This window comes from Pleurodeles waltl, chromosome 1_2 (genome assembly GCF_031143425.1).
Source record: "Pleurodeles waltl isolate 20211129_DDA chromosome 1_2, aPleWal1.hap1.20221129, whole genome shotgun sequence".
In the NCBI taxonomy this organism is placed as follows: Eukaryota; Metazoa; Chordata; class Amphibia; order Caudata; family Salamandridae; genus Pleurodeles; species Pleurodeles waltl.
The window spans coordinates 414,480,114-414,489,316 of record NC_090437.1 but is presented as its reverse complement, the minus strand read 5'-3'; the positions used below and the strand labels follow the sequence as shown (position 1 = coordinate 414,489,316).

Genomic DNA, 9,203 nt, shown 5'->3' with positions numbered 1-9,203 from the left:
GGATAGTATTTTTTGTTTAGAGTTCATGTGGGTGGGGTGGTCGGGTAGGTTAGGTATTAGGGGTGGGGTAGTTTGAGGTTTCAGGGCGGATTGGGGTTGTATGACAGAAACCACCCATGCCGTTTCGCATGCATTTCCACACATGCCTTTACTAGGCATGCTTTTACAATGAAATTTGTTTTATAGGCATGCGTGGAAACAACGCGGTCGTGGTTCCGAATGCATTGTTAAGGCATGCATTGTTCCGGCATGCGTGGTTCCATCATACAACCCAAACCAACCAAAGCTGCTTCCTTAATTCAGGTTCTACTTTTATGGAAAGCTTTTTCTGTACCCAAAAGCAAAGTTTCCTATGGGAGTTAAAATGGGAAGTGTTATAGTATCACTTTTTTGACCACCCTTAGCCTGTTACCCCAGTCTAAATCAGATGAATTTGTTTTTGGAAAGTTTCTTTCAGATCTGTTGAACTGCACCAAAGTTAGTACCATAACAAAAAATGTTTTTCAATGGAAATTGTGACCTAAAATTAACTACACACTGCCTGTAGCCAGTGAGTAATATGCACATATCTAAAAGATACGTATAGGTAAATGTGTCACATGATCTATTTTGCAAAATTGCTGATTGATTTGTAAATGACTCCAGAACCCTGAGATGATGAGTGAGTTGTCCTTTGATAGTAACTGCACATATGAAGGTGGTGTCGGAGTAGCTTCGTTTTTAGGGGTGGGGTCGGGTCATTTTTTTAGGGTTCAGGTCAGGTGGCGGTAGGGGGACTATAGATTATAGGGGTGGGTGGGGGTTAAGATAGTATTTTGAATTTGTTTTTGGAAAGTTTCTTTCAGATATGTTGAACTGCACCAAAGTTAGTACAATGACAAAAAATGTTTTTTCAATGGAATTTGTGACCCAATATTAACTACACACTGCCTGTAGCCAGTGAGTAATATGCACATATCTAAAAGATACGTATAGGTAAATGTGCCACATGACCTATTTTGCAAAATTGCCGATTGATTTGTAAATGACTCTGGAACCCTGAGATGATGAGTGAGTTGTCCTTTGATAGTAACTGCACATATGAAGGTGGTGTGATCACTGCACATATGAAGGTAGGTGTGATGGCATTTAATGATGGATTTATTGAAGTGGATGTTGATTGTGTGCATGTATATATGACAGTGGGAATCCTAGTGTATGATGACGTTTATTTTTTATATTCTGAAATGTGTTTCCTTTTGTTTGAAACCTGTTTAGGGTTTTGGGGTTGGGAGCCAAGAGTGAATTAGTATGATGTGGGTAGGACATGATTTGAAGGTTTCCCCATAACTTAGGACTTTCGTGATTTTGTAGTTTTATAGTGAAGACACTGTTAACATTTTAGTCAACTTGAAGCTCCCACTTAACTTGTGTTTTTTAGTTTATTTTGTAGGGGTTCTTTGGAATTGTTTGGGTTGTATGTAGGTGTAATTGTGGGTGTGTTTGTCTAATATGTTGGATCATAGTGAATGTGTTAGTGTCTGATAGGGGCTGTGTGGATGTTCGATGGTTGTGTTAAACTGATGATGTTACTTGGGTTGAGGTATCAAGGTGCATGCGTTGTATGATATTTTCTGCATGTATGTTTTGTGTTGGGTCTGTTTGCATAGGATGGTTCTGTGGAGATATGAAGGTGGGTATGTTCCACCAGTGTCCTCTCTGTGTGTCCCACAAACCCACTGCATCTCCTCCGTGTGCACTACCTCACTAGCTCCTCATGTTTTCATATCCTCCAAGCAGCCTCTGTGTGGCCCATCACCTAATGTCCTTCTATGTACACAAAACCAAAGCCCTCTATGTGCTCTTCTGCCTGGCGTCCAGGGGCCCACACTCATCTACTGTCCCTCTATGTGCCTACAGCCTGCCTGTAGCCTTTGTGTGCCACCCTACCCTGCCTCTGCAGCTCCACTGTATCCTTTCCACCCCTCCCCTTCTGCCCATCTGTGTCCCTCACCTCCTCACCATCCCCACCATCACCTCTTTGTGCCCTTCACACCAGTGCAACCCCAATGTGTGTCAGGTTCCCTGCAAGTCCTTTGCCAAGCTATCCCACCCCTGCTTGCTCTTTGTGTGATTTGTTGCCCCACTGTGGGCCCCATCTGCCCTGGAGTCCTCTGTGTTCTGCCTGCCCCACTCAGGTCCCTCTCTTTGGTACTCTGTCTTACACTTTCAGCCCATGAATGCGCTCTTTACCACCCTGCAGCCTTTCTGTCTCTACTTTGTATCCTATGTGCCCGGGCTCCTGATTCACCACTGTCTTCCACCCCCTGCAACCTCTCGATTTGCCTCTGCTTGCTTGCAGCCCATCTGTGAGCACCTGTCCTCTTCCTGCCCCTCTATGTATCCACCCTGCAAACCATCTGTGTCCCTTCCTTTTTCATCACTGAAGCCCCTGTATACACCTCCAACCCACTGCAACCTTCATCGCTCTTCCTGTAACGCTGGCAAATCCAATGGGTCTGTTTAAAACATAACATGTATGCCAATCCTGTTGGCCTTGACAAATTTCCCCTGATGTTCACGAAAATCCGAAGAGATTAACAAATAGTAAACAGTGGATTAGTGAGGTGTTTCTTTAACACCCCCATCCTGGTCATAATGTAAGCTCCCCCATCCCTGGCCAAGGTGAATGGAATGTTGTGCATAGCACCCCTGATATTGGCCAGGCCAGAGGTGTCAGGTAAATTGTGTAATTAAACTATTCATAAAGGAACAATACCATAAGGAAGTAGTAAAAGACTTGGGGCCTCATTTACCACACCCGGGCGCCAGGTGCCGCAGCAAGTACCTTGCACCATGGTGTAAGGGTGCCTGCGTTGTGGGGATGATTATTTTTGTGCAGGAAGGGACTACCTACTTTACGCAGCAGCCTGATTTATTTCGGGAATAGGCCACTTTGATCCAGGGGCGGCTCCTCTATTAGAGCCAAAGAGCGTCACCCTCCCCCCTGCCAGCAGCAATAGCTGCACAATTTTTACTATAAAACGATAATAAACAATGTTTATTATCGTTTTATAGTAAAAGGGGTGGGGCCTTGGGGTTGTGCTGAGGGTTGATGGGGAGTGTACAGCATTCCTCCTCAGTACGCATGTATGTTTGGCCCACCGTCTCTGGCCAGCCAAACACACATGCGCACTGGGCTCTCTCCAACCCAGCAATGCAGGCAGTGCATTGCTGGGTTAGAGACAGCAGGCAGAGACTTTCAGTCTGCCACGGAGTGCCCTGGCTGGGCACTCATCCAATCCTAACGAAGCTTTCATGCTGCCAGCAGCATGGAAGCAGCGGTAGGATTGGCTGCAGGGCAGATTGGGAGCTCTGCCTTCTACATTCAGGTCGAGGAGAGGATGGGAGCAGTGAGGCTCGTCACGGCACAAAAAGGTAAGTTTTTTAAAAATTACATTATTTTTTTTTTTCGGCGTGCACCCCCCCCTCACGCCGCCCCACCACATTTCCATTACGCAAGCCGCACCTGCTTTGATCATGTTTACTTTCATACCGTATATCTTCAGCTAGCACCCTACTGAGGGTAGAGCTGCCTAGGAACTTGTGCGCATAATGTAATGTACATTAGCATTGTACGTTGTTGTACATAGACCTACCATTTCATGCCGCTCTTGTCTATGCTGTTTTTTTCCTTTATATGTACACTTTTCTACGTTAGCACCCTTTAACTCATGGGCACTGTATGCACTATATCAAAACATTTAAAAAATAAAAAAGTTAATAGCTCACGAATGGGCTTGCTGTGACTTCCGACTGAGTAGGTGATTTTTTAATGATTGAAAAGTGTTTGTTTTGTATGTGAAAAATCAAAGACTCTAGCTTTCCTCCATGGGAATAGCCCCTTAAATGACTAGAATTGTCTTATTAGTATGTAAGTTATATATTCTGTTTTTTTTTTAAATGATGTGCCTAGTTCATGCGTGTTTGGAAACATTTTACAAACAAAGCATATGTATGGTGATGACAAGCAGCAGCTATTACCTTATATCACATCATGGCTGTACATTTCTTTTAAGAAAGCATTCCTTTTGTTTACTGGGTACATGATGCCCATGTGAGTTTATTCATCAATTAATAATACGTTTCATTTTCTAACCAGATAACCTTAAATAAGTTCTCCTTGTATTACACACTGTTGGCTTATTTATTACATTTTAATGTAGACAAGTCCTCACTTCAACTTTTAGTGCACTTCTAATTTGGCTCATGCATAAGTAAAAATATTACAACAGAAACAAAAATTACCAATTTTATGTAATAAAGCACCTAAACACAGTCAGAGCAATTGGCTTTGCCAAAGGATTTTTTTGTTCAGGAAGCGGGCCATGGATGAACAAGAGAACACTTTAAAGCAGCAAACTGAAAACAAGTTAAATTAATAAAATCATTAAAAGAAAATCTAATGTTTCAGCCACCCACGTGCATAACGTCCAAGTAATACATTTCCATTCTGGGACTTGTGGTTTTGTTTTTATGATATTGGCTAATAACTCAGGTCTAGTTAAGGTGTCTCGCATAACTTAGGGCCTGTCACACCTACGTGTGGTGTTCATCTGTGCCTATGTGTGAGCTGTGCATGTCTGTGTGTGCACCCCCCGCATCATTTAAAAGCATGTTGCTGTGCAGTGGAAGGCCCTTTAGCTGAGCTGGACATGGTCGCCTTTCTGTTGCTTATTGGTATATTCGGGTGTTAAACTGGTACTAATGATACTGAGCCAATGCCCAGATAGTGTTAGCAAGCGTAAACATGACAAAATAATGAAGTCATATTATCACAGAATCAGACCTGCCAAGTTTCCCAGGTCCATGAGTGATGTGCTGCCCCAATCCAGGATTTTTGTTTGAATTCTGGGACTTGTGATCCTCTTTGTTCCATTATAAAACAGGATTAAAATCCCAGAGTTCAAAGAAAAAAAATCTGGGCTCAAGGGGCACATTACGCATCGATCTGGAAAGCTTGGCAGCTATGCAAAATGTGCTGCAGTACGCCGCAAAAAAATGGCTCTTCTTGACGCATAATTTACTCAACCCTGCCGCATAATGTGGCCCTCCCCGGCCGAATAATTTCTATGCCCCGCCTTTAATTTACAGAATGTCAAGCATGAGTTGTATATCTGACCCGATAGTCTATGCTTTTGCTTCCGTTTCTTTCACCCCCTGTATTTATACAGTACAGAGGAAATTGCTACAGGTCCCAGGATGCAAAGAAAAATATCACAAGACTTGTTAAACAGATTACACCTGATATAGGACAGTTTAGAAGCTCTCTGACATCTGTCTGTTCCCAATAACTGCATGTGTGCCCCGAATGAAAACGCCACCACATGACGTTTCTCTACCTCCCCTCGCTATTTAGTTCCCCCCTCACCATGTCCCTCAGTAATGTACACAAGCCAGTGCTCCTGAACTGTAGATCACTTAGAGCTTCCCTGATGTACTTCGTCCAGTGCTCAACACATTCATGGCACTATAACAGCCGCTGCTCTGCTGATGCAGAGAACACGCTTCTCATGTGAGGTACATCACTCGGGGCTTCACTGAGATATCTCACCCATTGCTCCTGTGAGGTGGATCTCACAGTGTTCCGGCGAGGTGCATCACATACTTCATCCCAGAGTTGCATCACCACTGCCGCCTTGTGTACATCACCCAATACTTACTTCTGCAATCACCCAGCGCCCCCCGCATGCACGCCACTCCGTGCCACCTGCTTCAAGGGGTGATTTATAGGCGGTTAGTCCATGCGCAGTGATGTTGAGATAGATCTGTGAGCACTGGGTGCCTGTGTGTCTGTTGCGGAAATTGTTACTCGTAGGTATGGGAGCGGATTTGCTGTGTTCTCGTAATCCGTCTGTGTGTTTACACTATATAAAAGTCACGCCTAACAAAACTTGTCAGTGATTGTTATTGTTCCAGGAGCATATCCATCATGAATGTTTGCAGGTAGACAGCCTTGGATTTCGGTCCACTTGAACATGAAGCAGACAGTTCATTGAAAGCAGGATGTTAGGGGTGATTGCCTATCATTGAAACAGTAGTAGACAACGCTCTTATTTTGTTAACATATTTATATAACAGATTTACAGTATGAGTCACATGTTTAGAGTGTTATTTGTCCAGTCCTGAAGCAGTTTAGGAACCTTTGTCTACTGGGTCAAAGGTCAGCAGCTCGAGCGCCAGTCCACATCGCCTTTAGCCACTTAGCTTACTGTTGCACAACAATTTTTCATCTTCTAACAATATCAATTTCCATCATGGGGATTGGGGATGTGGGTAAGTGTGCTAGAAATCAATTTTTAGTTGAAATACATTCGACGATGTTCAGTTCGGGTCAAATAACAATGACATTTTGAATCACCTCAGCACGTGCTTTTATTATGAGCAAGCAACGACTTCGGAATAACTGGGAGGGGCATCCGGGTTAGGCCTGGGCGGCACGGGCGATGACGTGTAGTCGCCGACTGCACCGCTATTGGAATTCTGGTAGTGCTGCTGATAAGAGTTGGGAGTCAGGTGAGCAGGATATTGGTGCCCAGGACCCATTGGATAATTTGCCACAGGCGCAGAGAAGCGTGGTAGTGCCGCTATGGGCATGTTAAATTGTGCATTTATATGTGGAACTGCGTGGGGAGCAGCATCCACGGTATTGATGTATTGCTGTCGATATCGTTCAGATCTGCTTTTGCTGCCGCAAAGTCGGGCCACCATGCACATAAACACAAGTAGGAAAAACACACCAAACACGGCTCCAAAAATAATAGGAGTGGTGGTAAAGTCCATCACTGAGGAAAAACACAGCAAAGGACAGTTAGATGAGATGTGGAAATATGGAGGGTCGAAAGGATGTACCCAGTGTCCTTTTCTTCTCGTTACAGTGACGGCTCTGCCTCTTGGGTCTTCCGACTGCAACACTCTTGACTTAATCTTCGGAACAAGACAGAATGTTCGAGTTCGCCTTTAAAATCTAAGAACACTGAAAAAAATGACATTTTAAGCGAGAATGCATTAGGTTTAAAAGATTTATAATAACCGGAGGCGACTCCAGTCTATAGGATTGCTCAGTGCTTAATTTGAAAATAAAAACGTGCCCAAAGTCCCTCCCCCCCCCCTTAAACACGCGGCTGCTGCGATTATATGTGCGAACACGGAATACTGAGGCAGCGTAACCCTGTACAGCCACTCCCTGCCCCTTCAGCCCACTCTTGCAGCTTTCTGCTTTCTACCTTTGTGACGCTTTTCGTTTTTCTCTTCCTCTGTCTTTCTCATGTGTCTTTTACTCGCAGTAAATGCTTGAGGCAGAAAAATGAGTGCCGGTCCCCAAAAATAAGTGCTGGAAACAACAAGCACAAATTAAGCTCTTGGATTGCTGCAGTCTCGGAACCGTTTTTGCTGACAGATCCCAGAAAATGACACTCACGTTGTTTAAAAATGTCTTTTAAAACCATCAGTAAGTTTTGCAAAGCGCTTGACGTTCCCAGAAGCCCTTAAAAACTGTCACATAATTACGGTCTCAAATTGCTGATCCCTTAACAAGGCCACTGAAACCAGAAAACCAGCGTTCACGCGGCTAGTCTCGTATCTTTTTGTGGCAGAAGCAGAATACATTGCAGATGAGCACTTAGGGGTGCTTGATGTGGGTGAAGGCAATCTTCGAAATACAATGATATTTGTGGCAAGCTGTTAGAAAAGCATGGCTATCACTCGTGGTGGCCGAGCTATAAAAAGACACGGCTAAGGTGTGTGGGCTCACAGAACCGCTTGTCATTGCTTGTTAAGCTCTAAAAGACCGGGCAGAGTCGAGGGTGCATGGCGTCTACCGACTATATTCACAGGTTTTCATGTGGTTGGGCCCCACAGAAATATGCAAAACTTCAGACGCGCACGTTGTTTGCAATCCTTTCAAGCAGCATTGTGCAAGTGGGGAGCAGGGGCGTAGCTTCAGGGGGCTGTTTGGGGTGTTACATCCCCCTAATAGATGTATTTTGTGAAAAATAGTTGGGTATAGGTGTTTTCAGCCAGGTATGGTGAGGTGTCTGTCGGATTTCCCCAGGATTTTTTACACACAGAGACGAAACCGAACACACTCTCTACCGCTCTGTGTTTGGAAAGACTTCACACATGTTGGTTATTTCACGCAATACTGTGCTTTCTCTCACTTAGCACCCTTAACAATCCGCATTCCTCTTTTTTTGCTGCCCTGTAAGCCCCTCTTGTGCACCCTGCTATCCGTTTAATTTATTTTAACATGATATGCCCGCCTGATTGATGGGAAATCTGAAGCTCCCCCCAAATTTAGGGACCAAGCTATGCCCCTGGTGGGAAAGGTGGGTGGTGGAGGGGTTATCGAACTGCAGCTTTGCTTATAAAAAAGGCAGAAGGTAAGGGGCCACGAGGCCTTATTTTGATAGTATCCCGGCTGGGAGCTATCAGGAGCCTCACACCAAGTACAAATGCAATGAAGAGGAAACAAAGGCACACAACATATAATCACATCACAAGTAATTAAGAGAGGCATGCTTTTGACTTTGTTCAGTCCCTGTATATATAAGATATATGCATGCATTGTTAGAATGTCAAATGTGTTTAACAGTCTCAGTATTTACACAAATAACAATTTAAAAATCACTATATAGTTTTATTTCTTATATAGCTCTTCTCATCCCATTGCAGGGTGTCATAGCGCTTTACATCACACATGCACATTATATATTGCCAATAAATCATAGAAGTGTGTAAATCAATGTACAGGATATGCTATATAAGACAGTGAAGGTTACTCTATGCTTAATAGAAGGATTACAAAAGGATCTTTGTTTTAAAAGCAGCAACCCACTTACCCAGCTACATAAAATAAAAATGTCAGCTGTGTGTTACATAATGTGCCTTGCAGAAGACACATTAACCTTCTATGCTACTTTGATTCAAAACACAGATCTCTCCAGCAAACATGTCACTCTTCAGAGTTACCTTACCATTATTATTATTTCCTGAGATTTAGTTGGCACACAAACAGCTCTGCATCAGGTGCCTTAACCCTGTAAGATATTTTAAAATGCAGACTTTGCAACCAATTAAGAACAGATTTACTGCCACCTTTTTCCTTGTTGCCAATTACTTTGTGTCTAGGTCTTAAAAAAATAAGTGTATAAGTTGAAGCCCAG

The 9,203-nt window shown here is 43.6% G+C and overlaps 1 long non-coding RNA gene across 3 annotated transcripts in view; it reads right to left on the bottom strand.

The window, feature by feature from the left end:
- Nucleotides 1-5,224: 5,224 nt before the first annotated feature.
- The window catches only part of LOC138300714 (uncharacterized), a 168,916-nt gene continuing 164,937 nt past the window's right edge, over nt 5,225-9,203 (bottom strand). For all 3 annotated transcript variants that reach the window (XR_011204991.1, XR_011204990.1, XR_011204989.1), the window contains one exon: nt 5,225-7,015. This is a non-coding gene — a long non-coding RNA (uncharacterized lncRNA). The remainder of the gene's footprint in view (nt 7,016-9,203) is intronic.